Raw genomic sequence first — 27,759 nt, forward strand, 5'->3', positions numbered from 1 at the left:
CCCTGTGATAGCAAATTAAAATTTGATTATGAGCAACAGTGAAGCCAGTGATTTTAAAAAAAATATGAATGAATATGTGAAAAGATAGTGGAGGCGAAGTATTGGTTAATATTATCCTGAGGACAGTGACAGACCTCTGCAATGCCGTAATTTTGGGGTGTGAAAAGAGCCTTAAATTGTTGGATTTGAATTATCTACTTTGGATTTCTTTCTTTTATCAATAAATATATTATAACTATCCTGAGTTACAAGGCAAGAGAGCTACGCTGGGGCATGCAGAAGATCTGGTTGTTACCCACTAGAATGATGGGAATTAATAATCCTGATGAAAGCCACAATTACAACTATATGGAATATAATCATAATGTCACTCGGGTAGTTGTTTTTACTTTTATATATATATGAGGATATTCATTACTGATGGGGGCAGATGATGATTGAAGATTTTGAACAAACTGTTGCACCAGGATGCTATGTTACCCTATTATGGATGATGGACTTAACAATCCAGTGGAAAGACATCAAAGAAGATATTATATGGATTATAAATTTAAAGTCATTGTCTTTTTTTTTTTAATATAACGAAATATATATATATATATATTTTAGCAGAGTGGGCAGTGGATTAAAGATATTAAGAATTGTTGTGCATGGCAATTTTGTAGGAAAGTGGGTGGAAATAGGTTAGTTTACTGATTGATTAGTTTAAGAAAAGGGATGTTTAAGTGATATATTTAGGGGAGTGGAGGAAATGGATAGATTGAATAAATGTTAAATTAGGATTTATGGGGAAGGCTGCTTTGAAATGTTATATTAATATACACAAAAGATTAAATGTTAAAGTAGGATTTATTATATAGTCTTAAAGTGGAAGGTTGTTTTGAAATGTTGTAATAATATACAGATATAAGTTTGGGGGAGGAGAAAAAGGGCAGATTATTGCTAAATTGGGAGTTATAATATTATTATGCTAAATTAGAAGTTATCATACAATGTTATAGTAGAATGCTTTTTTTTGAAAAGGGGGAAGTAACAATATTAATAATATTTTTAATAAGTAAGGGTCAGTATTTAGAGGAGGGAGTAAGGGGATGGTAAAATATTATGTAATCTGTTATGAATTAGGTTTTTGTTGTGAAGAAGTCATGGGGGGAGGGGTAGTGAGGGGGGGTTAGGGAGGAGGGGGGGAGAAAAAAAAGGGGGTAAAATTTGTATTTGAAAACATTTTCAATAAAAAAAAATGATTATGAAAAGCAAAATATTATTTCCTATACAACCCAAACTTCAGTATAATTTATTTTATTTAAGAAGAAGGGGTCATACAGAATAATGTATCAGAGGTTCTTGTCTTGAATTGTTAATTGATGGATAAATCTTACAAAATAGCATTAGCCCTTCCTTTCAGAAACTAACATCAAATAGGTGAAAAATATCACCCCATCATAACAAAAATATGTATAGGCACATAGTTAATTTTACTATAATGCAAATTCACAAGTACTTGTTTATCACTATTTGCTTATAATATCACATACAGTTATGTAAATGACTCATCTCAGATCCATAACAACAGAGGGATTTTTTTGCACTATTCCAAAGACAGATACGATATTTTCAGTAGTATCTGCTCTCTGGTACCAGTCAGAGGAATGACTTTAATTGAAAATTTGTGAATTTGGGGGAGGGGTAGGTATTAATCAAATATTGTATCAAAAACTTTTCCTTATCTTTCTGAAATAAGAATCACTTGTTTAATATTTATCTGCAGCACTTCTGTCCGAAATGTGAAAACAAATATATATTTGGTCTCTGATTGCCTCCTATTCTTGCTTGAGAAAGCAATCCAGGAAGGCTTTTACCATCTACATTTCTTAGTTATAAGCCCACAGTACTTTCAGTACAATCCAGTACTTTCCAGATGTGTCATACTTTAGCATCTGTAACCCAAAGCGTAATACATTAGGTTAGCTCAGGAGTGGGTCCTACTTACCTTTACTACCAGTTCGCAGTGGGGCCGCGTGTGCGTGCTTGCTTGGCTTGCGCGCAAGTGCAGAAGCGTTTTGATGACGTTGGGGTCGGTGGGCGGAGCCTCCCACCGGTTTTACTATCAATTCTATAGAACCGGTGCAAACTGGGGGCAACCCACCACTGGGTTAGCTGTAGTTCATCATATCTGGAGAGTATACCAGATTGGGGAATATTGTTGAGATGAGACTCTGGGTTGCTGAATCCCTAAAGAATCATCTAAGCTTTAGACTAGTGTTTCTCAACTTCATTAACTTTAAGATGTGTGGACCTCAATTCCCAGCATTGCTGGCTGGGGAATTCTGGGAGTTGAAGTCCATACATACATCTTAAAGCTGCTGAGTTGAGAAACACTGCTTTAGATTACATTAATTCTTCAATTTTTTAGTTAATGGATATCTACAGAGGAAAAGCAGCTTGACACTATGCTTGCTTGCAATAGTACTAATATAGGTAGGCCTCGACCTACAACAGTTCATTTAGTGACCAAAGTTACAACAGCACTGAAAAAAGTGACTTACGACATTTTTCACACTTAAGATCGTTGCAGCATCCCCATGATCAAAATTCAGATGCTTGGCAAATGATTCATATTTATGAAGGTTGCAGTTTCCCGGGGAGTTTCCTCGGGGTCATGTGATCACCTTTTGTCAACCTTCTGACAAGCAAAGTCAACGAGGAATCCAGATTCACTTAACAACTGTGTTACTCACTTAACAAATGCAGTGATTCACTTAACAACTGTGGCAAGAAAAGTCGTAAAATGGGGCGAACTCACTTAACAAATGTTTCACTTTGCAACATAAATTTTGGGCTCAATTGTGGTCATGACTCAAGGACTACCTGTCTTCAAAGTCAGGACTAATGGTAAGGTAATCATAGTACACTATCCATGGAGAAGAGTGATAGTAAGAGACTTGTGAAGTTGAGGGAAGAAGACTCTCTGTAATAATCAGTAGTTTACATTGTGATCCCTGATGGTTGTCTATGTAACGTAAGTATGTGAAAGGCTGTAAAAGTATCTGCAGGAGTTAACTAGGAGGTTGGTTCACATCTTGTCACTTACCAACTGAGCACCCCATCCCTAGTCCATGTTAATCTTGGGAATTAAAAAGTTGCCTATTCTTTTCTTTATAAAGAAAATAGCAAATATAATCCAAGGTTATTTTTTTATACTATGGCCTGTATATGAAATTTTCTGGAAACCCTGCTGTACAGCAATAAGGGGGTTATAAACTTAGAGGCAATTTATCACGTAGATTAGACAAGTACACAAATCAGGTATGAGTTCAGAGTGAACTATGATAAATGACTCAAACAGGCCCGGTGAAGTCACTGCAAGCACGCATCACATCAGTATGGACTGAAGCAAGCAATACCCATTATGTGAAGTGAACCATATCTCATATTATTTTCTGAAATAGGTGTACTTTAACATATTTACAAAGCGTGGGTAGTATCAGGGCACCAATGCAATTGTTTTAAACCGTTCTCTTTTTTTCTTAATTTCCAGTCGATATACGTCAATATCGGTTGCCTCTTTCATATGGTATGTTGATGCAACTGTTATCTTTCCAGATGTCCTGCTTTTTTTCCTCATTCATGTAAACAAATCCAATCTGGTTTTACGTTCCCTATGTCTGCTTGGTCTGTCTCCCTCTGAACCTGTGTATATACATAGAATAAGTCCCACTGAAGATAGTGAGCCTTACTTCCCAACAGATGTGCATAGCAACTTCTGCTAGCATCAAAAATGATTGCATGTTTAACAATCATAATTATAATTTTAATACACTTGCGTAGTTTAATATTTTGAAACACCAATTTAAAAAGTTACTTGAAACAGTTAAATAATGGATATATTTTTCTGGATATTAAGCATTGTGCTTTGCTTAATTTAAGGCAAAGATATAACAAGAGATTTTCAGGGACCTAGTTATGATGTTTAAAATTAAATGATGCGCCAATTACTGAGAATTTCCAGGCTGATGGAATGGTTCTGGCAGGGCCAAGGAGATCCTATATATACCGTGATGGTGTGTAAGCTACCTGAAATTCAAAAGGAAGCAGCTTTTTTTAGAATGGAGATAATGAAGATCAATGGCTCTTGTTGCATATGCAGCTAATTAGGGATTAAAAGGAAAACAGCAAGAAATCAGTTCAAGCCAAGAACCAGCTGGAAATCAGAAGTATGTGACTTCCAGAGGAGAACTCCGTGAAGGGTGAGCAAGGACGCTGGCACTACAATAAACTTTACTGCAGCTCAACCAGCACTGAAAAACACTCAAGACAAAAATACCCAGGAGACATGCCGGCTAGTATTTTTAAGGTTTTTTTTAAAAAAATTTTCTGGTTCCAGCACTGAATGCAGCTTTACACTCTTACTTCTGCAGTTAAAAAAAAAAAATCACCTGTTGAATTTCTAGCTGTCAGACAGACGAGCAGTAAAAAGGCACGTCAAACGGGACAGAAAAAAAAAGAAACAGCAAAACCCAGTTTATGCATTTGGGAGATGGAATCCAATTGAATCGCGACATTAATTTCCCGTGGACCTCCCGGGCTCCGCTCTTAGGCCCGGATCGCATCTAATGTATTCCTTGGAAAAATACAGAGTTGTTGTTGTTGTTTTTAGTATGAAAAGCTTGTCTTTTTCCGGGAGCAGTCTCACTCCCCTCCCACCCCTACCTGAGCGGGCGGGCGCACACTGAGGCTAACCCAGAATAACCCCACGCATCTGAAGAAGTGGACTCTAAACCACTATATGCTATAAACCACCATGTGGGTCGTGTGAAGCCGACACTCCCGAGACGCTTTGACATTCCCGCCTGCCTCGCTCGGTTAACATTTTACTTGCAGCGACAGCGCCGTCGGCCTCGCTTTTGCAAACGCATCGAGCGCAAAGGGGAATTCGGAGAAGAGGGATTTTTGCACGCTCGAAAGGTGGGAAAAAAAAAATACAAAGCCCCACTCCTCAAGGGGGCGGAGCTGGGGCACCGAAGGGGCGGAGCTTTCCCGCCACGCCTCCCCGTGGCTCGTCTTTAACATTTGGAGCTCTTTTCTCCTCCCCCGCCTGTTACCCCCGCCACCCACCGCTTTGGTGTTCAATTAGCCGCCGACGGTGGAGCAGGGAAGGCGCGCAAGGCTGCAGGCTGCGAGGATGGGGAGGAGCCATGTAAGCAAAACGTGCGGGGCTTATTTATTTTTCTTTAAATAAATAAATAAATAAAAAGACCGCAAGCCGCTTCTCCCCACCGAGCTGGTTTCAGCTCTCAGGGTTGTGGGATAGCTTGGGGGGGGGGGAGCGCACCCGCTCTATGTGGGACGCCAGGGAAATTAACCTGAGATGGAATATTTCCACAGACAGGCAGACAGGCGCACCCGGGGAGCCGTCTGTCTGCGCACACGCGCTGAGTCTGTTTGTGTAATACATATATAGATATATATATATACTGTAATGCTGGGGCAAGAGTGTGGCGTCTTGAACTCTTTTGCACACTGCCCCCCCCCCCCTCAGGTTTAACCCCTTCCCCTCTGCAGTCAAACTGTTGCACGCGCGTCGAGGAAGCGGTTTGGAAGGTCTTTAAGTTTAAAGGACTCACTTCTGATAGAGAATGCCCTGGAGGATTTCTGTAAATATGCGTAGTAGGGGGAATGGGTCGTCGTCGTCGTCATCATCATCATCATCATCATCAGATTTTTATTTATTTTTTAATAGGGAGAGAAACTCAACCTGATTTGTGTAGTTCAGGGTTTGTTTGTTTTTTAATGTTTCATAGGCTGGAGAAGGAAGGGGGGGAGGGTGGAATGCTAAAATGCAGCCGATTGAATAAAAAGGACGCCGATAAAGCTTGCAGGAGTCTATAAACTAGGGTGGGCGGGGGTGGGTGGGAATCTGAATTACTACCCAGAGGGGGTCTCGGAGAAGGGACTTGGTGCGGAGAAAAGCTTTGTATTTCTGCGTAAGCCACGGTTGCAGCCTGGAGCTGCGAAAAGATAACCTTTCCCTTCACTTAGTCTCTTAGCAGGCAGGGAAGACGCTAAAGCATCTCTTCCCCCTTTTTGAGAAAGCTTTCCTTGTTGTTGTTGTTTTTTGGGGGGAGGTGTGTTAGGGAAGGAAAGCAAGCAAAGCTGCCTATAAAAGACCCAGCTGCAGCTTGGGGGGGGGGAGAGAAGATGGGGAGGCTGTCTGTTTCTCTTTTCTATCTCCAGCCAGAATTCCCTCTCCTCCCCCCTTTCTTCTGGAGGAGGAGATAGGAAGAGAAGAGACAGATGTCTAGGTCTTTTTCGTTTGGCCGATCCTGCTTGACAGGCTGAAGTGATCACTGCAAGGGCAAGGCAAAAGAACAGGGAGCCTGGGGTGGCTGAGCATTGCGGGTCAACCCAAAAGGGGGAGCATTGTGTGTTTGTCCCTTAGGCTGGGGAGGGACAGGGCTTTTGTTTCAGAAAACCCCCCCCCCTTGCCTCTTCTTTTTTTGGGGAAAACGTAGCTTAGGTTGCTAGAGAGTGGTGATGATTGCAGAACATCTGATTATGCAAGTTGGTCCATGACAATATGCATGCATGTAGACAAGTAACTATATTCTGGCCACATCGTTAGTAATAGCCATAGCTTGCCTGTTCCTGGGACTGCTGGTGAGGGAGATTTGAGGTATCTTTGTAAGCAAGAGAATATTCCTCATTCCTGTGCCCCTCTGGCTCCCAAATATGGGCATATCCTGGCTGAAAAGGCCACTCAGATTGCCTAATTTGTTGGTTGCTGCTGTTGCTGCTGCTGTCTAACCCTGGCTTCCTGTAATACACTGCAGGCAGAACAAAGCTCTGTCACAACTGTGCTTCATGCTTGTCGCCTCCTGCCTGCAAGCAGCTGAATGTTTCCTGCTCGGTATCAGGCAGAAAGGAATGGATGAGACACAATGAGAGATTCAGGTAATGCCACAAAAAATACGTTGGATATCTGTTGATGTGTGAAAGCTGCTGTCGCTGGAGCATTGTCTGTGCATGGCCACTTTGTTGAGCTCTGTTTTCCGTCTGTGGTTGCTTGATTTTTTTTTTTTAAGTGAGAAGTGCTGAACCCTGGAATTGATTTACACACTGATTCAAAAGCAAATGAAACTGAAGTAGAAACTAGTTGGTTGTTCATTTTAAATCCCTGCCGAAGAAGGTAGATGTTTGATCCTTCGGAGAACAATGTGGACTGCTATAATTTTTGAGGAAAATTTTTGAAGAATAATTTTTGAAATGATTTTGAAAATAATTTGGGGACAATAACTAAGAAAAAGCATCTTTTGTACCAGGATTCATCTGTTTATAACAACCAATTTTGGTTACTATTACAGACTGATTAAAAAAACCCAGATTATTAGGAAAACAAGTAGGGATAAAATGTCAAATGTTCACAAGATATGCAATATTTGGATCTAATATGCAATTCAGTGACTTTGGAAGCTATTCACCATTTGGAAAATGTTTGAAAACTGGTAAAAGATACGAACGCAGTGGTTTACAGTTGCTGAGGTTGTAGAGATGGAGAACATAAGGGGTGTGTTTGATTAATTTTGTGGCAGAGGATAGGTGTGTGTGTGTGTGTGTATTTCTCTTTAGCCAGGTTCTTCCTACTAAAGAGAAATACACATAAAGACCTACGAAAAGATATATATATAGTCTTTTCATTGTCTATTAAGTTAAGTTTTTTTCACTCACAAGTTTCTGTTTCCATTGAATCTACAAACCATGGTCTCTTATTTTGTCCTTGTCCTCTTTCAAAGTGACACTTCTGCATGACAGAATTTTAGTCATTAAACAAAAAAAGGTACTCAAAAAAATTCGCTTTTTTAAAAAAAATTCAAGTGTGCCAACTATATGCTATCTCTCTCTCTCCCCCCCCATCTTTAAACTCCGGCTGAGGTAATAGGCTTGCCCGAAGAACCTTGAGAGAATGAAAAATAACGTACTACTTTGAGGGATTGTGATCAAATCTGTCACTGATTTCATTTAAGTGTTGAGCTTGTCATTGAGGTTATACATAGGGTGACTTTGTTTTGGTTTCTTTAATTATTGTGCAATGAGAACCTTTCTAGGAAAAGAATGTTTTGAAACTTATTTATAAGACTATTACTCTTAATTCTCTCTAGAACATGGACTAATATGAAACAAAATAGCAACAAAAAAGGGGGGGGGCTCTCCTCTCCTGTCTTGTGCCTTCATTTACAATATTTTTTTAAAAAACTCAGGGGATTGCTCAGCTAAGTGGATAATTTGTAACAGCTGCTGTTTTTCCAAGGTGACATTTCTACAGCTGTCAAGTAAAGCCAGGAGAGAAAAAACTTTGGGTACAATCTGTCAACTATTGCTCCTACCCAGCTAGTATTAAAATGCATAAGGCTCACCTAAGAAATCCTTGTGGTTCATTGGAAAATAACTTAAAATGGGAATTTATTTGGGTAATGCTGGAAGAAAATTACACAGATTACTTGCTATATGCTCATAAAAAAGTGTGAGACATTAGCGCACAAGCCCCATATTTAGAAAAAAACCACTTTGTTCATGTTAACATTCTTAGAATGTTGTGAATGCAACTTTAAAAAAAAACATACCAACAAAAGTCAACAATTTGATTTAGATTTGTTGTATCTCTATTTCTGTACACTCCTTTATTTGGAAGTTATCCATAGAACTCTTTCATAAAATGCATTCATGTAATGTATAAATGGCTTGCTAATTCTGATGAAGTTGATACCTGATCTGTGTTTTGTCTTTAAGTCTTGTGCGGTTCTTCCATTTCAAGTTAATAAAATGAACTTTAATAGGATTAAAGGATATCAAGATAAATAACTTAGCAAGCTCCCTAAAGCTAATAAAGATTAGGTTCTCGTCAATGCCTGGAAGAAAACAGCAATAAACTTTTTTCAGGATATACAGTATATGTGCAAGATTTAGTGCTGACATGTTTTCATATATTAAATTATGAAGTTTTGCACATAATGCTAAACCATGGCTTAGTTTCATGTGGGTGCCCTTACCATTCTTTTCCCCCTCTTTTTGTGGTATGGTCAGAAAGCAATTAAGACTTGTAACCCTAAACCACATATAAGTTATTTAAAATGAAAAAGGATCTCACAGTTTGTGAAAACAAGCCAACTTAAACTGTAATTTATAGTTTGTCTAAATGCCAATATTATGCCAGACTGCATTTGTATGTCATAATAAGAATAAGAATTCATATAAGAATAAACAGGCTTTGTGTTAGGAATCATTAGAAAATTTGTGTGTGACCACACACAATTGAGTTCAAAAATTGTTCTGTTTCAGAAAAAGATACAGAACAGGCTCAGAAAGTAATAGTCAAAATAATAAACTTCCCTTAGAGCAATGATTTCAACATTTGGAACTTTTAAGCTTATAAGAAAGGTGATTAATGGAAGACATAATCATTGTTTATGGTATAGAGAAATTGGATAGAAATACATTTCTTCCTCTCTTATAATTCCACTGATTATCCAATGAAGCACATTGATAAGTGACTGGTAACTCATGACATACAGAAGGTTATGGGTTCATTACTTCAAGATAATCAATTTCAAAATGGCATTTGGCTGAGTCCTTCATGAATTTGTCTATTATTTGTCTATTATACTGCATCTACCCAGTCATGGACTCTGACTGGGTAGATGCAGGCGGGGTGATGGAGACAGGTCTTGAGAGTGTTATCTGGGAGGAGTTTGACACAGTGACCCCTGAAGACGTGGACAGGATTCTGGGTAGACTTAGCGCGGCCACATGTTTATTGAACCCGTATCCCTCCTGGTTGGTGCTGGCTTCCCGGGAGGTTACACGAGGCTGGCTCCAAAGGATTGTCAACACTTCTTTGAGAGAGGGTTACTTTCCTGCCGCCTTGAAAGAGGCAGTGGTGAGGCCCCTCCTCAAGAAGCCCTCCTTGGCTGTTTTAGCAAATTCTCGTCCAGTCTCCAACCTCTGCTTCGTGGCGAAGGTTGTTGAGAGTGTGGTAGTGCGACAGTTTCTCCAGTACCTGGATGAAGCGATCTATCTCGATCCGTTCCAGTCGGGCTTACACCTAGGCATAGCACGGAAACGGCATTGGTTGATGATCTCTGGAGGGCTCGGGACAGAGGTTGTTCCTCTGACCTGGTCCTATTAGATTTCTCAGCGGCTTTTGATACCATTGATCATGGTATCATGCTGCGCCAGTTGGAGGGGTTAGGGATGGGGGGCACCGTGTTACGGTGGTTCTCCTCCTTCCTCTCTAACTGGTCGCAGTTTGTGTTGACGGGGGGGCCAGAGGTCGACCCCAAAGCGGCTTGTATGTGGGGTGCCACAGGGGTTAGTCCTCTCGCCCCTTCTGTTCAACATTTATGTGAAGCCACTGGTGAGATCATCTGTGATTTCGGGCTGATGTATCATCAGTACGCTGATGACACTCAGCTGTACATCTCCACCCTGGACCACCCCAATGATGCCCTTGACGTGATGTCCCGGTGTCTGGAAGCTGTACGGATCTGGATGGGGAGAAACAGGCTCAAGCTCAACCCATCCAAGACTGAGTGGCTGTGGCTCCCGGCGTCCCGATATAGTCAGTTGGTGCCATCTCTGACTAGTGGGGGCGAGTCGCTGGCCCCCACGGAGACGGCTCGCAACTTGGGTGTCCTCCTGGATGCACGGCTGTCTTTAGAAGAACACGTGACGGCCATGGCCAGGGGACTTTCTATCAGGTTCGCCTGATTCGCCAGTTGCGTCCCTTTCTGGATCGGGACTCCTTGCGCACGGTCACTCATGCTCTCGTCACTTCCCGTCTGGACTACTGTAACACTCTCTACATGGGGCTCCCCTTGAAGAGCACCCAGAGGCTCCAACTGGTCCAGAATGCGGCTGCGTGGGTGATTACGGGAGCGTCATGGCGCTCCCATGTAACACCTCTCCTGAGTGAGCTGCACTGGCTCCCGGTAGTCCTCTGGGTGCAATTCATGGTGTTGGTGACCACCTTTATAGTGCTCCATGGCTTAGGATCTGGATACTTATGAGACTGCCTTCTGCCACCGAGAGCCTCCCACCGGCCAGTATGCTCCCACAGAGAGGGGCTCCTCCAGGTGCCATCAGCCAAACAATGTCGACTGGCGGCCCCCAGGGGGAGAGCTTTCTCTGTGGGAGCACCTGCCCTCTGGAACGAGCTCCCCCCGGAGATACGGACGATTCTGGATCTATGTACTTTCCGTCGGGCCCTTAAAACTTTTTTATTTCATCAAGCTGGGCTGGCCTAACTCTCCAATGGTGTAATTTTAATTTGAATTTTAAATGGGGGATTTTAACTGTCGGGCCAAATTGCTTAATATAGTTTTAAATTGTTTTTAAATTTTGTATTCTATGTTTTTTATCTATGGCTGTTCACTGCCCTGAGTCCTTCGGGAGAAGGGCAGTATATAAATTTAAATATTAAATTAAATTAAATTAAATTATTAGCGCATAATGACTTAATATTTGTAAAAATAATAAAGGCAGGGTATAAATAAATACATAAATCAATAACATGATCATTATTTGAAAAAGCATGCTGAAGGACAAAGTAGCTAGCTTTTCCATTCATATCCTGCTTCTGGATAGAAGTGTTGTTGGCCACTGGGCAAGCAGAAGATTCAAATACAACTCTTCAGATGGTTTTAAACTTGCTAGAGACAAATTATGTTTCTGTTGACAATATTCCTTCAGGTACAATCTGTTAAAGGGGATGAGTGAGACAAAGAAGGGCAAGTGAAAGGCAGCCAAGCAAAAGTGATCGAGCAAGTATGCAAGAGAGACAAGGTGAGAAAAATAGGACAGGAGTGTTGAAAAATAGAGTAGGAGTGTGTGATAGATAATGGACTGGGAATATAGCAAGTGACATCAATGGTCAGGTGATGGGCTAAGAGACCAGTGGATCAGGCAATAGATCAAGAATGGGTGAGTGAGTGAGTGAGTGAGTGAAAGAAGGAAATATAAGTGAAAGAGAAAGAGATGAGTGAATAGGAAAGACCAAGCAAATGTCATCAGTGACAACATAAGCGAGTGAGTGAAATTTGGGGAGGGGGGGACTGCAGTACTTGATTCCTGGAGAATCACTCACCCAGAGAAGAGGTAGAAAACCTCTATCTGCTACCACGGATTTCATTTTGACAGATTGGCAAACCTGCCAGTCAAAACATGCCTCTCACCATCCCCAAACCAACTCCACATTAGGGAGTGCAATTAGTGGTGGAACCAGTGAAAAAGCCATCAGTATTTTTTTAACTTGTCCCTCTACCATATTTTCATAATGCCTCATGAAAGTATGTCTAGAGCCTGACAAGTTCTTATGGAATAAAAGTACCCAGTAATTTGTTTAGTTCTGTGTGTTCTTTATTTTAATGGTTATATGTTGCTTCTGTTTCAGTTAGAATTCAGGCCCAGTCAGATGGAAACAGCTTCGGTTCTGGTAGGTGACATAGTTGTAGAGAATATGTTCCTCTGGATTTGTTTAGACCTCTTAGCAGCATTTGGGATAATTTTCCTTAGTATTTGTCTGGATGGCTTAAAATGGTTGGAAATTGGGGTCACTATTAAATAATGGTTTTGTTCCTACCAAAGCGTTGATCTAGTCGGTGGTTGGAGGGGGATGATTGAGCTCTTTGGAGCCCAGTGTGGTATTCCCCAGAGCTTGATACTTTTTCCTCTGTTATTGAACATCTGCATGAAACTGCTGGAGGAGATCATTGGTCTGTTCGGATGAGGTTATACATAGCCACCTAGACGAGACCAGAAATGTTGTGGAAGTTCTGAATCGGTGCATAGAGGCTGTATGAATTAAATTCTTACAAGACAGAGTTGCTATTTGTCAGAAAACAATTGAGACATTTATTAATATTGGTCCTGTAAGTTTCAACCAACTCTCCTCAGTTTTTAGAAGTAAGTTATATCAGCTCGTTCAGTACTTTAATTTGGGTGGCTATCACGGGTGGTTTATTATTTCTATTGACTTTTTTCAGTTCATAGTATGATGTAATTGTGGTCCACTAACCAGAATCCTACAGATTGAGACATCTTATAAATAAAAATAAGTAGTCTACAACAAGAGAAAAGGTCCTTTCAGTGTTTGCAACAGCATTCTAGAACTTTGCCCTGTAGAACATGAAAGCTGTTATATCTAACTTTCATTCACCAACTTATTTTTATTCTGTTAGGACTCTTTGCCTGTTTAGCATTTGTTGCTTTATGTAATGATTAAGGGTTTGCCAGCATCTTTGTCTGTCTTGTACTTCACTGTACTTTAAAAGATTGTAATTTTAAATAATTAAAATCACCAGTGCAAAATGCACTGAGCTTTATGCTTTGGTATTTCTGTGATGACATACTAGTATCCTTCCAGCAATTTCTCAGCCCTTCTCCAGTTAAGAGGCGCATGATACTCTAGCTGTTGAAATACAGTGATGTGCTTGCAAAGTATTGAGACATATAACAACTTAGAAGACATCCAGAGTCCAATTTTGACCAGTTTTGTCTCACCTATGGCTGTTTGTGCTCTAAAACCTACCACACTTCATTTAGCCATTGCCACGGAGTTAAATTAATTTAGTTTCTGTGTAAAAGTCTACCTTAGGCTATTTCAATTATTGAAAAGCTAGATGTGAGCTTGGAGCTTTTCGTTCGTTCGTTTGTTAGTTTAGTACAGATGCATCTCTTCAGACTGCAAAAAAGCCCTTCCATTCTGAGATCTGTTTTGTTCCAGCATTGGAAGTGCTGCATTGATATTAATTTTCTATGAATATTATTGGGTGGGTGGGGATTTTGTTTACTCTGAGAGTTTTATGCCCAAGAGTTACAATATAAAGCAGAATGCTCACAATTTCCTGATAAAAGCCTCTGAATTATGTAAACGTGATTTTAAGGGAAGAATGATGTCCAAGGATTAGATGCTATGGCTTTACTGCAGAACTGCTTTCTTTCAAATAATATCCCTTGATGTTGAGCTGGGTACATGGTGCAATAATTTTCTTGGAGTGCCAACCGTCTCCAGGACTGAAGTCAGGATGGCATTTTGTGGAGCGCTAATAAGTGTGGAGGAATGAACATGTAGAAACGGGGCAGAATTTCACAACGGCCAATATCTGTTTAGGAATTTTCGAGGAGTTGTCTGACTGTCATACTTCTAAAGTAGAGATGCCGTCCCAGTGGCCTGATGCAGCAGCCAGCAAGCAGAGAAGTGAGAAGAGAAAGAGTGGCAATTTTAATTCTTAGGAGTAGTAAGAAATCAGAGAAACAAAGAGGAGGTTTGGGAACAGCTTCTGCAACATGTGAGCCCTTAGTCTTTGATAAGCATTGTTGCAAACCATTCCTGTATGGGTCAAGGGAGCAGTTGCTGCTGCCCCCTGAGGTCTGTGAAGAAAGGGATAAAATTACAGTAACGATTAAAAAAAAAAAAGCAATTGCTATATGACATTTTTGTGGCACGCTTGGCCAGTTTGAAGACTCCAAACCTGCTAGTTGTGCAGATTTTAAAGCAAGTCAATTTCAATCATATCTTTGGAACAGTGTCTGCACTCAATTATTTTACATAGGTTTGTATTAGGCTGCAAAATTACACTGGAGATGAATGCTGTTTTTGCTGGGTAAAGAGTCATTGGGGCTAAAATTTGATTTAAAGCAGCCTGAGGTCTTTGCATCCCTGGAGGGAAAAAAGCTTCAGTCCCCTGGGTTCTTATGGCATAGTGTGTCTGAGCTGTTTTCTTTCTAGCTCAGCTATAGTGTAAGCTAAATTGGAAAACAGACATTTAATACTGAAGCTTTGCAGGGCTATTTGGGAAATATGTTTTCTGATTGGCAGGAATTGTTGCCTCAGCCCGCCTTCTGGGCTCCAGCCAAGTTTCGAGCTGTTTACAGGTCCTTAAAGGGGAAAGGTGGCACAACAGCTCATAATAATTGCCCTGAATTTGTGGAATATGACCGAGTAAATGTTCATCATTCTGTGAAGTCCACCTTAAAATACCTGATGGATTGATCTTGGCCACTTTGACCGATTGCAGTTGCTTAGTATCCTAGACTGAAGATAGTACAAGGACTGTTTGTTTGTTTCTTCTCTTCTATAGGGAGCGAAGCCGTGTGGTGAAATCTTGGAGAGCTGATTGGTGTAGCTATTTTTTATTTTTTGCTACTGACCATCTCTTTCACTCTGCTGGTTTTCTGAGCTGATTGCAGCCTTCAGAAAAAAAAAATCCTCCTAGTTGCAAAATTATTAGCATGCTATCCTACCATGTAAGAGAACATTTTTTTCAGTGCTACAGACGAACGAATGATGACTTGGTATTTTTGTAGCTACCACTTTACAGCAACTGTTCAGGTTTTTTTTTTTTGGGTTTTTTTTGCAAACAGCCAAGCAGGTTTTTACAAAATATATATATATATATATATAAATAAATAATGTGGATGAGGAAGGGGATGTTTGCAATTGATCTTTATTGCATGAAGCTGAGGATAGGGGGATTTTTGTTCCTTCAAAACCTGCAGAGCTAAGAGGGCAGAAAGACTGAGCAACATAACAGATTGGCTGCTGATGATCTACAGGTAGTGCTCGATTTACAGCCATTTGTTTAGTGACTGTTCCAAGTTACAACAGCACTGAAAAAAGTGATACGACAGTTTTTCACTTATGACTGTTGCAGCAACCCTGTAGTCACGTGATCAAAATTCAGATGCTTGACAACGGGCAAGTATTGCATCCTGGTGTCACGTGATCAATCAGTTTTTGTGATCTTTTGACAAGCAAAGTCAATGGGAAAGCCAGATTCACTTAATAGCCATGTTACCAACTTAACAGCTTCAGTCAATCACTTAACAGCTGTGTCAAGAAAGGTTGTAACATGGAACAAAACTCACTTAACAACTGTCTTCCTCAGCAGTGAAAATTTTGGACTCAATTGTGGTTGTAAGTCAAGGACCACCTATACTCCATTTCTAGAAAGAAATCTATCTATGGCTGTTGATTCATTTTGGGAGGTTTAAATTCTGTCAGGAATGTACATTTTAAGATAAAAATTCTAAGGGAATGAAATAGAAACATGTTAGAGACAACTCAGTGGGAAATGTTTTCATTTATTTTTGCTCACAGTTTTTACAGTAACTTCTTTTTACTGCAAGTGAAATATAAATATTTTTTTTTATTTCCAATATTTGGGGAAGCATGTCCTTGTTTACTATATATACAAGAAAAGTCACAATTAATGAACGAGACAGAGGTACCAGCAGGAGTGTGTGGGTGTAGATAAAACAATCCATTGAAGACTAGGTACATAGATAGTGATGAATACTGACTAGGAGAATGGAAAACTTCTTTGGAAAGAGGAAAAAATGGAAGCAGGCTTTGTGGAGGAAAGTATTGGCAATGGCTAGTTATGAGAGGCATGCTTGTAGAGTTCAAACTCTTTTAAATTAAATAGTTATTTTTTTCATATGGTTGGCATGATTCTAATGTAATCTGGGAAGACAGAAAAATATTTGGTATGATGGCCACTTTTTAGGGTGTGGGCTAGTGTTAGATTCTGAATTTGTGGGGTATTTTGGTTGGAGCACAACTGAGCTTTAAAATCAGTAAATCTATAGAAAAAACAATTTTATTTTTTCTTTCTGTATTGGCTAGACTGCAATTTGTGATTTCTTGCACTAATTGTAAAACCTGGTCTATAGTATCTGGGTTCACAAAACATGGGTAGGTCAAGCAGAGCAATGGAAGTGGGAAGTAATAGTTCAGTAGTATCTGGAAAGATGCAGATTTCCCATACTCTTATCTTTAACCGAATTATACAGCGACCAACAAATTGCCTCTGGAGTGTTCACAAGCAGGAGATGGAAGCTTATTACTCTTTCCCCATGGTTGCTTTGCAACTGGTATTTGGAGGCATGGAGGTAACATTGATTCTTCAGTATTAATGATCATTGATAGACTTGTCCAAATGAATTTATTCACACCTTTTAAAAAGCCATTCAAGTTGGAGATCATCCCCATGCCTTATGTCTATGGAGATTCTCAATCGTCCAGATCATGGTTGTCCCAAAGATGCTGTTCAAAAGGCAACTGGCCAAACAAATGCAATTACAACCTTAATTGTTCACTCTTGGAACTAAAAGCACCTCTCATTCATGTATATATGCATAACTACTATCTTAAAGGCTGGATGGCCAAGTTATGTTTGGAAGACCCTTTATGCATTGTATATTGTTCTGTGTGATTGGCTACATTTGCCATACCTTTATTTATATGCATACCAATCAATGTGTGGCTTGTACCATCTTGGAAGTCTTTCTCACACCTCCTGGTACTGTTTTATAGATAACTGTTGCCTCATTTTGTTCTTATGGGACTTTTCTGATGTTTGTGGAGCCATCTTTCGTTGTGAAAAACTATGTCTTTGCATACTTTGTTGTGCCTTCCTTGAAGTCATTCACATGCTGTGTAAGCACACCTGATACAAATTCTGCCCTTTTGGTCTGTATAGAGTCCCATCTTCTTCACCTTTCAAATATATGGCAATTATTAATGGCAGTTATTCTAATAGTGGTTGACATGGTTTGAATGCATGCAAACAGCATCATAAACATGTCACATACAGTATAATTAAGTCAGTATCCAAAATGCCCCACTGCTTTTATATCCCATCCCTATGAACTAAACAATGAGTTGATTTCATCTAACTTGGGAGAAGCAGCACATTTGCATTAATGCTCCTATTGACAACTCGCCCAAATCCATTGGCCCATCAATTAATTTACTTTGAAAAGCTGAGAAATGTTTAATGAAAATTAATTCAAAGAACTAGTTAAAACCTGTAAATGTTTTATAGCTCATAGTTTGAAATGTTTTTAGTTTGTTGGGCTTGATGCTAATGAGTACCTAATTAAAGCAGCAAATCTGCTTTAAATGTATATATTTACATGTTTTTATCTGTATGTACAATGGGCATGCATTATAATGTTTGCAGTGTAATATATTAGCATATGCAACGTGCAGCATTAGTTCTTTCTTCCTGCACTGAATTGCTTATAAAGAACAAAATAGGAATTTTGTGTGTACCCCATTGTACTATCCAAAGCTAAATTATCATTAGTCTGTTCAGCAGAAATTGGTTTATACTGATATTTTATTTCTTATAATTTTCTAGATGTTACTTCTGGATACACTGGCTATAACCTAATTCTGAAAACACCTTGTTCCCAGGGTACTACTAGTACTTTCTTATGTCAGCACACAGTACTACTAGTACCATCTTATGTCTAAGGATATTTACCCATGTAGTGTATGGCAGTATTATTATTATTCTCCTTATCTTTTCTACTACCATATCCTATTGGTATCTTATTATTATATTATCTTGTTTGAATGTTTACTGATTATATTACCTTGTTGTTTGTATGTACACTGAGAGCTTATGCACTGGAGACAAATTCCTTGTGTATCCAATCACACTTGGCCAATAAAGTGTTCTGTTCTGTTCTGTTCGGTTCCGTTCCGTTCCCCACTCCTGGTTTACGGGCATCTTATTGCTTAAGTAAATGGATATTTAGGCTAGTGCCTCTCTCCTTCCTTATACAGTCAAAGATTCTTGTGTATCAATCTGGCATGGTCTTTAGCTAATGCTGCAGCTGAGCACTGTTGGAGAGCTTATTCTTTTGGTCAAGGAAACCTGCTTTGCTGAGCTTCCGCTTCTGGATGGCTTAACATGCACCACATGTACCGCACCTACTTCCTGTAAGCGCTGCCAACCAATTCTTCCTGTGGTTAAGACTTATACTATTTTATGTATTTATTTAACTTTGAGTAAATCCGGGTAGTACAAATGTCTATTTTCTCTTTTTTTTTCTGACTCTTTTAAGGCAGAACCATGTTTTGCGCTCAGGCATTTATTTATGAGTATTGTATATAGTATACTATTTTACTTTAACTTATTTAAAACAGTTTACTTCCAATTGCCTGATTTGCTTTTTTCCTAGTGTTGCCTTTCTTCCACGTCATTTGTATCAGTTCCATAATGCATATTATTGGTGTAATTATAAAGAGATAATCAATTTTCAAGTTCAAGAAAAATTTTACAAAACCTTGGAAAACTCATTTTGAATAAAAGTTTGAACTAAACAAACCGGCTAGAATAAACAAGAAGTCATATTTCTTTCAACAGTGTTACTCAACCTTATGTAAATTTAAGATGCTAAGGGGAACTGGCAAACTACTTATAAACAATTGCAGAAAAACCCTGCATAGACATTTTTATGAAGTCACCAGTAATCTAGTTTGATCCAAAGGAAATCTTACCTGAAAGCTTAAAGCTAGAGATAAGTAAAAATGAAAAAGCGTTCCTGAGGCATTCATTTAAGCAAAAGTGGTTCTGTGGTCTATAGGAATATAATTCAAATTCATGTTAATGAATTGTAATAGTCTGAGATGCTCCCCCCCCACCAAACATTTGGTTTTCTTTAAGGAAAAAACAATACTTGTTCCATCTGTAGTTTACCAAATGATATACATTTTTTTTTCAGTAATAGATTTTTAGACCAATGAGAGCCCACTTTTTTTATTTCTGGAATAGGATCATGATCTTTTGCTTTTTGGGGATCATGTAGGTATAGGTACTACAACTTCAGTTTCTCTACAAGATTAATCATAGTCATTTGGGTCACAGTTGTTTAAAGTTTACCTCAACAGGTAGCAACAGCTGCTGGCTTTGGCTGATTTAGAAAACCAAGTAGGATCAAGTTTGGTTAGTTCTTGGAAAATAGGTCACCCCAGAGCAGTTGTGCTATAGTCTACACAAACACACACACATATATACCCATCTTGGGAAAGGTAATGGCAAACCATTTCCATCTTGTCACCAAAAGACCTGAATGGATAGTCCATATAAGACACCAGGACTTTTAAAATCCAATGTACTTTTTCAGAGTAAGAAATAGGGTTTTAAAGATGCAGATGAGAGAACAGAAAATAAACATTAGGCCTTTCTTAATATCCATCTGTATCTTTAAAGACCAACTTCTTACTCTGAGAAAATATATTGGATTTTAAAAGTTGTAAGTGGAGGACTACCTATACTGATTTGACTCTAGGAGGGACATACAGTACAGGTAGACCTCGACTTATGACCATAATTGAGCCCAAAATTTCTGTAGCTAAGTGAAACATTTGTTAAGTGAGTTTTGCCCCATTTTATGACCATTCTTGCCACATTTAAGTGAATCATTGCAGTTGTTAAATTAGTAATACAGTTGTTAAGTGAACGGCTTCCCCATCGACTTTCCTTGTCAGAAGGTTGCATAAGGTGATCACATGACCCTGGGACACCGCAGCCATCATAAATATGACTCAGTTGCCAAGCATCTGAATTTTGATCATGTGACCACGGGGATGCTGCAACTGTCATTTTTCAACTTATGAAAAATGGTCATAAGTCATTTTTCAACTTATGAAAAATGGTCATAAGTCATTTTTTTCAGTACTGTTGTAACTTCAAATGGTCACTAAGTGAACTGTTGTAAATTGAGGACTGCCTGTATATGGATTATCTGTAGGCAGTGTTTATATCATCTTCAAATGTTGACTCTATTGGCTATTTGTTTCCCAGAGTTTGGACCATTTGGGACGAGGCTGCTACAAATCTTAATTAATGACTAATCTGACTCTGTCTGATTGGTTAATCAGTGATAAATTAGGTGATTAAATATAAATATATTTGCATATTATTAAAACATGTAGCTGCCTTTCTGCATGAAGTTAGAATTTACAGTGCAACCCAAACAAAGATCTCCCTCGAGTGTTACTAGGGTTGTTTTATCTCTCCCCATCAGAATTAAAATAGTATTAGAAAGTAATCTGTTTATCAAGATTTGGTTTCTTCAGATTAAACAAAATTTTTTATTGATCTGGTTCAACTGGTTTTCACTCTACAAGTTGAAACACTGCGAACACTGTTCAGAATATGTAAAATAATATACATGCCATTTAGGAAGAGTATAATAAAACACATATTCCAGACTAAAGAAAGTTAATCATGCTTATATTCCACCTACATTTCACCTTTTTTTTGGCTTATTCAATCTTGAATAAATATGTACAGTTTCCAGGGAGAAAATTGCTGTACCACAACACAACAGTAGCTCCTTTATTTTGGCTTATTATCATATGCAGTAAGAGTCATCAAGAAATGTATGGCTTGGTTTAGATGTTTAAACAAGAATTTATATCCAACATAATTTTCTGATTAATTGATTGCAAATGCGGTTTAGGATTATGTCTGAATGCTTTATTTGTGAGACTTAGTTCATTCTCCATTTGTTTTTGTATCACATCTAGACTTTTAAATATTTCACAGAGGCAGATGCTAGAACAGCTAAAAAAGCAAGAAAACAAATCGGGAATTACCAACACCTTCCCCCCCACCCCAATTACATTGCATGTCCGTAAGTCTGACTATGGGTTGTTTTTGGTTTAGTCATATGAACTGTGATTAAAATATTCTGTTTCTCAACATGTGTGAACCCAACCAATTGAATTCAGTTACTTACTTCTGGACAAACAAGGGTAAGATTATGTCTCAAAAACATAGTTCCGTGTGAATTTGTTTAATGTAAAGATTTGTATGTATTTATCCTAATCGAATTACAATTTGTAAAAACATACTACTGTTGTATAACTTTCTTGAAACACAGTTTATGAATTGTAGTGGTGATATTTTGGAATTTGAGGTTTTGTTCAAATAAAACAGTGATTTGGAAAAGTAACAGGAAGATCAAGTTGCAGTATTTTTCTGAAATCAGCTATTGATGGTTATACATTTCCATATAATAGGCATTGTGTTCATATACCATATTCACATACATGTCATACACTATTGTATTAGTTTTCCAAAGCAAACTTCTGAAGCTGAGATTTTAGTACTTTGTTACTTTCAGGGATTTTGAATAACTTTGGCAAAGAATCAACATTATCGGTCTATAATCTACTAAAACCAGGGTGGATAAAAATCAATGATTTTTTAAAAAAAATTAAAAAAAATCAGATTTTTTTGATTTAAATCGGATTTTTTTTTTATTTTTATCAAATGTATTTTAATAAAAAAACTTGGGGTAAAAATCTATCGTAAGATAGTTTTCTATTTAAGATACATAAATAATTTAGTTTATTCAGCATGAAATGGAGCTTAGTTATGTAGCATGAGGCTGTATATTCTGCAACACTGGGACTATCGGTGAGTCAACAGTGAGTCAAAGGAGTAGCAGAGATGACAGTTGCTCTTTAAAAATTATGATTTAAATTGAGTTGATTTAAATCAAGCCTTTTTACTAGTGAATTAAATCATGATTTAAATTGTGATTTAAATCAACTTGATTTAAATCAAATCCACCCTGACTAAAACTCATTGTATTTATTTGTTTTAGTCTCAAGATAGCCCAAATGATGCATTATACTGCAATAGTTTTTGACTCAAGTACCTAACATCCACTAACTTTAAAGAATGTGTAAAAAATCTGGGACCCATTACTTCTATGGAATTGAAATTTCCATGATATTCAGACGACTTTTATTTGCAAAGTTGTCGCTGTTACAGTATTCCCTAGTTACATGGTTGTGATTTACAACACTTCTGGCTTGCTTCTCACAAGCAAAGTCAGTGGGGAAGCCTGCAGAAAGTTGTTCCACCTCCCACTGCTCTTTTGCTCATCCATTGTCATTCTGTTTTATTAGTTTAGGTAACTTAATATTGACTTCTTATTGAAGTTCATTTGCTATTACAATTACTTTTCTATTCATGATATATGCTATTCTTAGTTGATCATGGCACCGTTCCAACATTTGAGTAAAACAAGATGTGATCAATCTAAAATTTAATACTCATTCTGGTCACATCAGACTGCACTACTTTTGTCTCAAAGGATGACCCAGTGTGTTACAGGGTTGTGTAATATTCTATTAAACCTAAGAGTGATATTTTCCCTTCAATTTGGTGGAAATTATTTTCTGAATAGTATTCTGCTTAGGTTATTAAATTCTTTGGTGTAACTGTCTAACCATATGACATGCTGTTTTTTTTAAGGATCCCAATTCTCTGCTTTTTAGAAATATGTTTTAGAATCCATATGTTGTTCTTATTTTGATATACAGGTGAAACTCGAAAAATTAGAATATCATGCAAAAGTTCATTTATTTCAGTAATGCAACTTAAAGGTGAAACTAATATATGAGATAGACTCATTACATGCAAAGTGAGATAGTTCAAGCCTTGATTTGTCATACTTTTGATGATTATGGCTTACAGCTCATGAAAACCCCAAATTCACAATCTCAGAAAATTAGAATATTGTGAAAAGGTTCAATATACTAGGCTCAAAGTGTCCCACTCTAACCAGCTAATTAAGCCATAACACCTGTAAAGGGTTCCTGAGCCTTTAAATGATCTCTCAGTCTGGTTCAGTAGGAATCACAATCATGGGAAAGACTGCTGACCTGACAGTTGTGCAGAAAACCATCATTGACACCCTCCATAAGGAGGGAAAGGCTCAAAAGGTCATTGCAAAAGAAGTTGGATGTTCCCAAAGTGCTGTATCAAAGCACATTAATAGAAAGTTATGTGGAAGGGAAAAGTGTGGAAGAAAAAGGTGCACAAGCAGCAGGGATGACCGCAGCCTGGAGAGGATTGTAAGGAAAAGGCCATTCAAAAGTGTTGGGGACTTTCACAAGGAGTGGACTGAGGCTGGAGTCAGTGCATCAAGAGCCACCACACACAGACAGATCCTGGACATGGGCTTCAAATGTCGTATTCTTTGTCAAGCTGCTCCTGAACAGCAAACAATGTCAGAAGCGTCTTACCTGGGCTAAAGAAAAAAAGAACTGGTCTGTTGCTCAGTGGTCCAAAGTCCCCTTTTCTGATGAGAGCAACTTTTGCATCTCATTTGGAAACCAAGGACTCAGAGTCTGGAGGAAGAATGGAGAGGCACACACTGCAAGATGCTTGAAGTCCAGTGTGAAGTTTCCACAGTCTGTGTTGATTTGGGAAGCCATGTCATCTGCTGGTGTTGGTCCACTGTGCTTCATTAAGTTCAGGGTCAACGCAGCCGTCTACCAGGAGATTTTGGAGCACTTCATGCTTCCTTCCGCAGACGAGCTTTATGGGGATGCTGACTTCATTTTCCAGCAGGACTTGGCACCTGCCCACATTGCCAAAAGTACCAAAACCTGGTTCAATGACCATGGGATTACTGTGCTTGATTGGCCAACAAACTCGCTTGACCTGAACCCTCTAGAGAATCTATGGGGCATTGCCAAGAGAAAGATGAGAGATATGAGATCGAACAATGCAGAAGAGCTGAAGGCCGCTATTGAAGCATCCTGGTCTTCCATAACACCTCAGCAGTGCCACAGGCTGATAGTATCCATGCCACGTCGCATTGAGGCAGTAATTGATGCAAAAGGGGCCCAAACCAAGTACTGAGTACATACACATGCTTATACTTTTCAGAGGTCCGATATTGTTCTATGTACAATCTTTGTTTTATTGATTTCATGTAATATTCTAATTTTCTGAGATTGTAAATTTGGGGTTTTCATGAGCTGTAAGCCATAATCATCAAAATTATGACAAATCAAGGCTTGAACTATCTTGCTTTGCATGTAATGAGTCTATTTCATATATTAGTTTCACCTTTTAAGTTGCATTACTGAAATAAATGAACTTTTGCACAATATTCTAATTTTTCGAGTTTCACCTGTAGTTCTTAATGCATAGTGTAGTAATAATAGTTTATTATCAAAGAATAAAGAACATATTTTAATGTGATAGAGCTAGATAAAGCAATTATGCTAAAAAAGAAAGGATTCTTGTAATTTAGGTTAGGTCATCTCAGTTGAGAGTATACTTGAAGGCTAATCTTTTCCCAGCGTTTATATAATTGCTTACTGTAACAGTAGGAAAACCTATTTTGCTTGCACACTAGTTTATGGCTGAACTTCAAAACGAAGCTGATCCAGGCATTATCAGCCACAATTAGATTCTTGAATCAAAGTGGTTTAAAGTAGATTAAACCAAATTGTACCCCAGAGGGTAAGGGAGAGAAGAATGACTTGCAATATAATGTGTGTGTCCCCCAATATATGGATAAACCCACATAGACAAACAATCTGAGGCAATCGGGGTATGGGTATCTGACTTAAGAAACATCACTCAGTTTTGAGAATTTCATTGCACTTCTACAGGGAAAAAATCTGTGTACTTATATCCTTTCCCCTCTTACTCTGCTACGCTAATTGTGATTCAGTTCTTAAGCAAGGAGCATATGCTTTTTTAATGCCTATATGTATCTTAGATGTCTAAAATACATTTATTTCCACTAATACTTGAAATAAGAAGATAAACCTTGTTTTGGATCAGAAAGCTTCAGTCTTTTTATCTTACTAAAGGCTGAATATAAAGTATGGTAGATTACAACATGTTGGCCATTATTTCAATTGGTTTCATGCTGTCTCCTAAAATTGGGAAGAATTGCTTTTATATTTCTTACATGCTATTTTTATTGCCAAATATCTCCAAAACAGATTTAAAATTGCTCTTGACCATCTTCACATTCGCTGACTTAAAAATGCTGAGAACAAGAAGCGACCACAGTTTCTTCAACAACAACATTCTCAACCCTAGCAGAAACAAAATGGACAAGAAGGGAGGATAAGCAGCAGGTACCCTATGAAAAGTTGGGGGAAAAGCCACAGAATCCTGTCGTTTTCATTCTTTTGCTTCACCTGACAACCAAGATGTTGATGTAAAGAGATCAAGCCAGCATTCTTCGTAGAAGATATATTGCAGGTCTGTCAAATGGGAGGCCCGCGGGCCAGATGCATCATGCGCAGGCCACACACACCCTGGCTCCACAAAAAAAGTCACGATACGTCATGTGACGCAATCGAGTTTCCACCCGTGATATATTAGAACGGCCAAAGCTGAAGAACCAAGTGGAGTGAGACAGGAAATCCCTTCAAAGCTTCATTGAGGAAAGCTTGCCTTAAGACTTGCAAATTTTCAACATTTACAAGTGAAAATTAATTTTTCAACAGAGCATTGTCTCAGCTGCCAAAGAATATAAAAGTATGACATAAGACGAATATAGAGATGATCTGGGAGCTAAACTTCTCATCTACGAACATCTTTAGAGCACAGACATGCCATAAAAGACTAAAAGGAAGAGTGACAAGTGTGCTAGTTAATTTTTTTTTGTAGCCTAATAATTCTTATCGACCGACTTTATATGACTGGTACTGTAGCTATATGTTAACACTTCTTTACAAGGATTTCAGTGCTTTCCAATTGACCTATGTGAATTAGGCTACATAGTGCAACTTTTAAATATTGTTATTAAATTTTTGTTTAAAAAGTGCGGTACATTCTGGGTCAAAAGGATCATTATTGTTATTGCTGCAAGAGTGAAAGATGATATAATAAAAGAGAATTCTGCATAATTCTCTCCCACGGTTTTCGTTAAGTAAGTTTCAGGCCTTTTTTGCAGCAAAAATAAGGAAATGAACGAAATGAAAAATATTAATTTATTTCAGTGCTTTCTGGAATAAATGAATTCTTACTAAACTCAATTTCCATTCAGTTTTATCACTTAACATGTGTAGAGGGTTTTTTGGTTTTTTTTACACGGGGGTCTTTTTAAAAATTCAGTATAAAATGAAAGCAAAGGAATGTACTTGTCAGCAAATCCTCCCTGATGGTTATCTAAGATTCTTTGGCATTAGTTCTGGTAATTTCTTAGATCTTGTTCAGAACACCTGATCTGAAAATGTCTAGTTTACTATTGTTGTCAGTATCTACAAAACAGATTTTTTTTGTCACCCTCAATCATATTGTTCCGTCTACAGGTAGTCCTCGGCTTACAACCACAATGCAGCCCAACTTTCTGTTGCTAAGTGAAACATTTGTTAAGTGAGTTTTGTCTCATTTTATGACCTTTCTTTCCACAATTGCTAAGTTAGTAACATAGTTGTTAAGTGAAACTCGCTTCCCCATTGACTTCGCTTGTCAGAAGGTCACAAAAGCGGATCACATGACTCCGGGACACTGCAACCGTCATAAATATGAGTCAGTTGCCAAATGTCTGAATTTTGATCACATGACCAGGGGGATGCTGCAATGCTCGTAAGTCTGAATAACGGTCATAAGTGACTTTCTTCAGTGCCTTTGTAACTTCAAACAGATCTTAAATCCTGTTCTCCATCTGATACTATAAACTCTTTCTGTTTGTAAAATTTCCTGAAAACTGCTGGTTACCCCGGAATAGCTAGATTGATGAAATTTCCCAGCAGTCTATGTAATGCTCAGTTTTGAGAATGCTAGGTTTTGTGTATGCATAGTTGTCAGTGATTAGCACTCCAGTATTTTACTAGTATTTTTCTTGATGCAAAGCATGTGCTTGAGATTATCTTCTCAAAAGGGTTATGGCAAAAAGAATGATTATCCAGTATAATCATGGAAACCCTTTCTCGGCTGATGTTCACCAGAGAAGCCACATGGGTAAAAGTTTATTTTTGAATTAACAGACTTTTTAATAAATTACCCAAATTCTTTGTATGCATCTGTTAAGTGCTATCCTTGCTAACCATTTGTGACGTATTTGTATTGTGTTCTTCTTACCCAATGATAAAATTGCTTGAGAACCTTCTGGACAAAAGAATGGACTACATTA

The 27,759-nt window shown here is 38.4% G+C and overlaps 1 protein-coding gene across 3 annotated transcripts in view; it reads left to right on the plus strand.

Annotated features, from left to right (window-relative positions):
* The first annotated feature begins 5,111 nt into the window (after positions 1 to 5,111).
* The window catches only part of RNF152 (ring finger protein 152), a 44,052-nt gene continuing 21,404 nt past the window's right edge, over positions 5,112 to 27,759 (plus strand). Inside the window, exons 1-2 of one of the 3 annotated variants that reach the window (XR_011600307.1) lie at positions 5,112 to 5,197; positions 6,831 to 6,916. The gene's annotated coding sequence lies outside the window, so the exon portion shown is untranslated. The other 2 variants (XM_070942565.1, XM_070942566.1) reach the window with 2 other exon arrangements.

Source organism: Pituophis catenifer, unplaced genomic scaffold (genome assembly GCF_029215685.1).
Source record: "Pituophis catenifer annectens isolate HBS135680 unplaced genomic scaffold, rPitCat1.0.hap2 SCAF_3, whole genome shotgun sequence".
NCBI classification, from domain to species: domain Eukaryota; kingdom Metazoa; phylum Chordata; class Lepidosauria; order Squamata; family Colubridae; genus Pituophis; species Pituophis catenifer.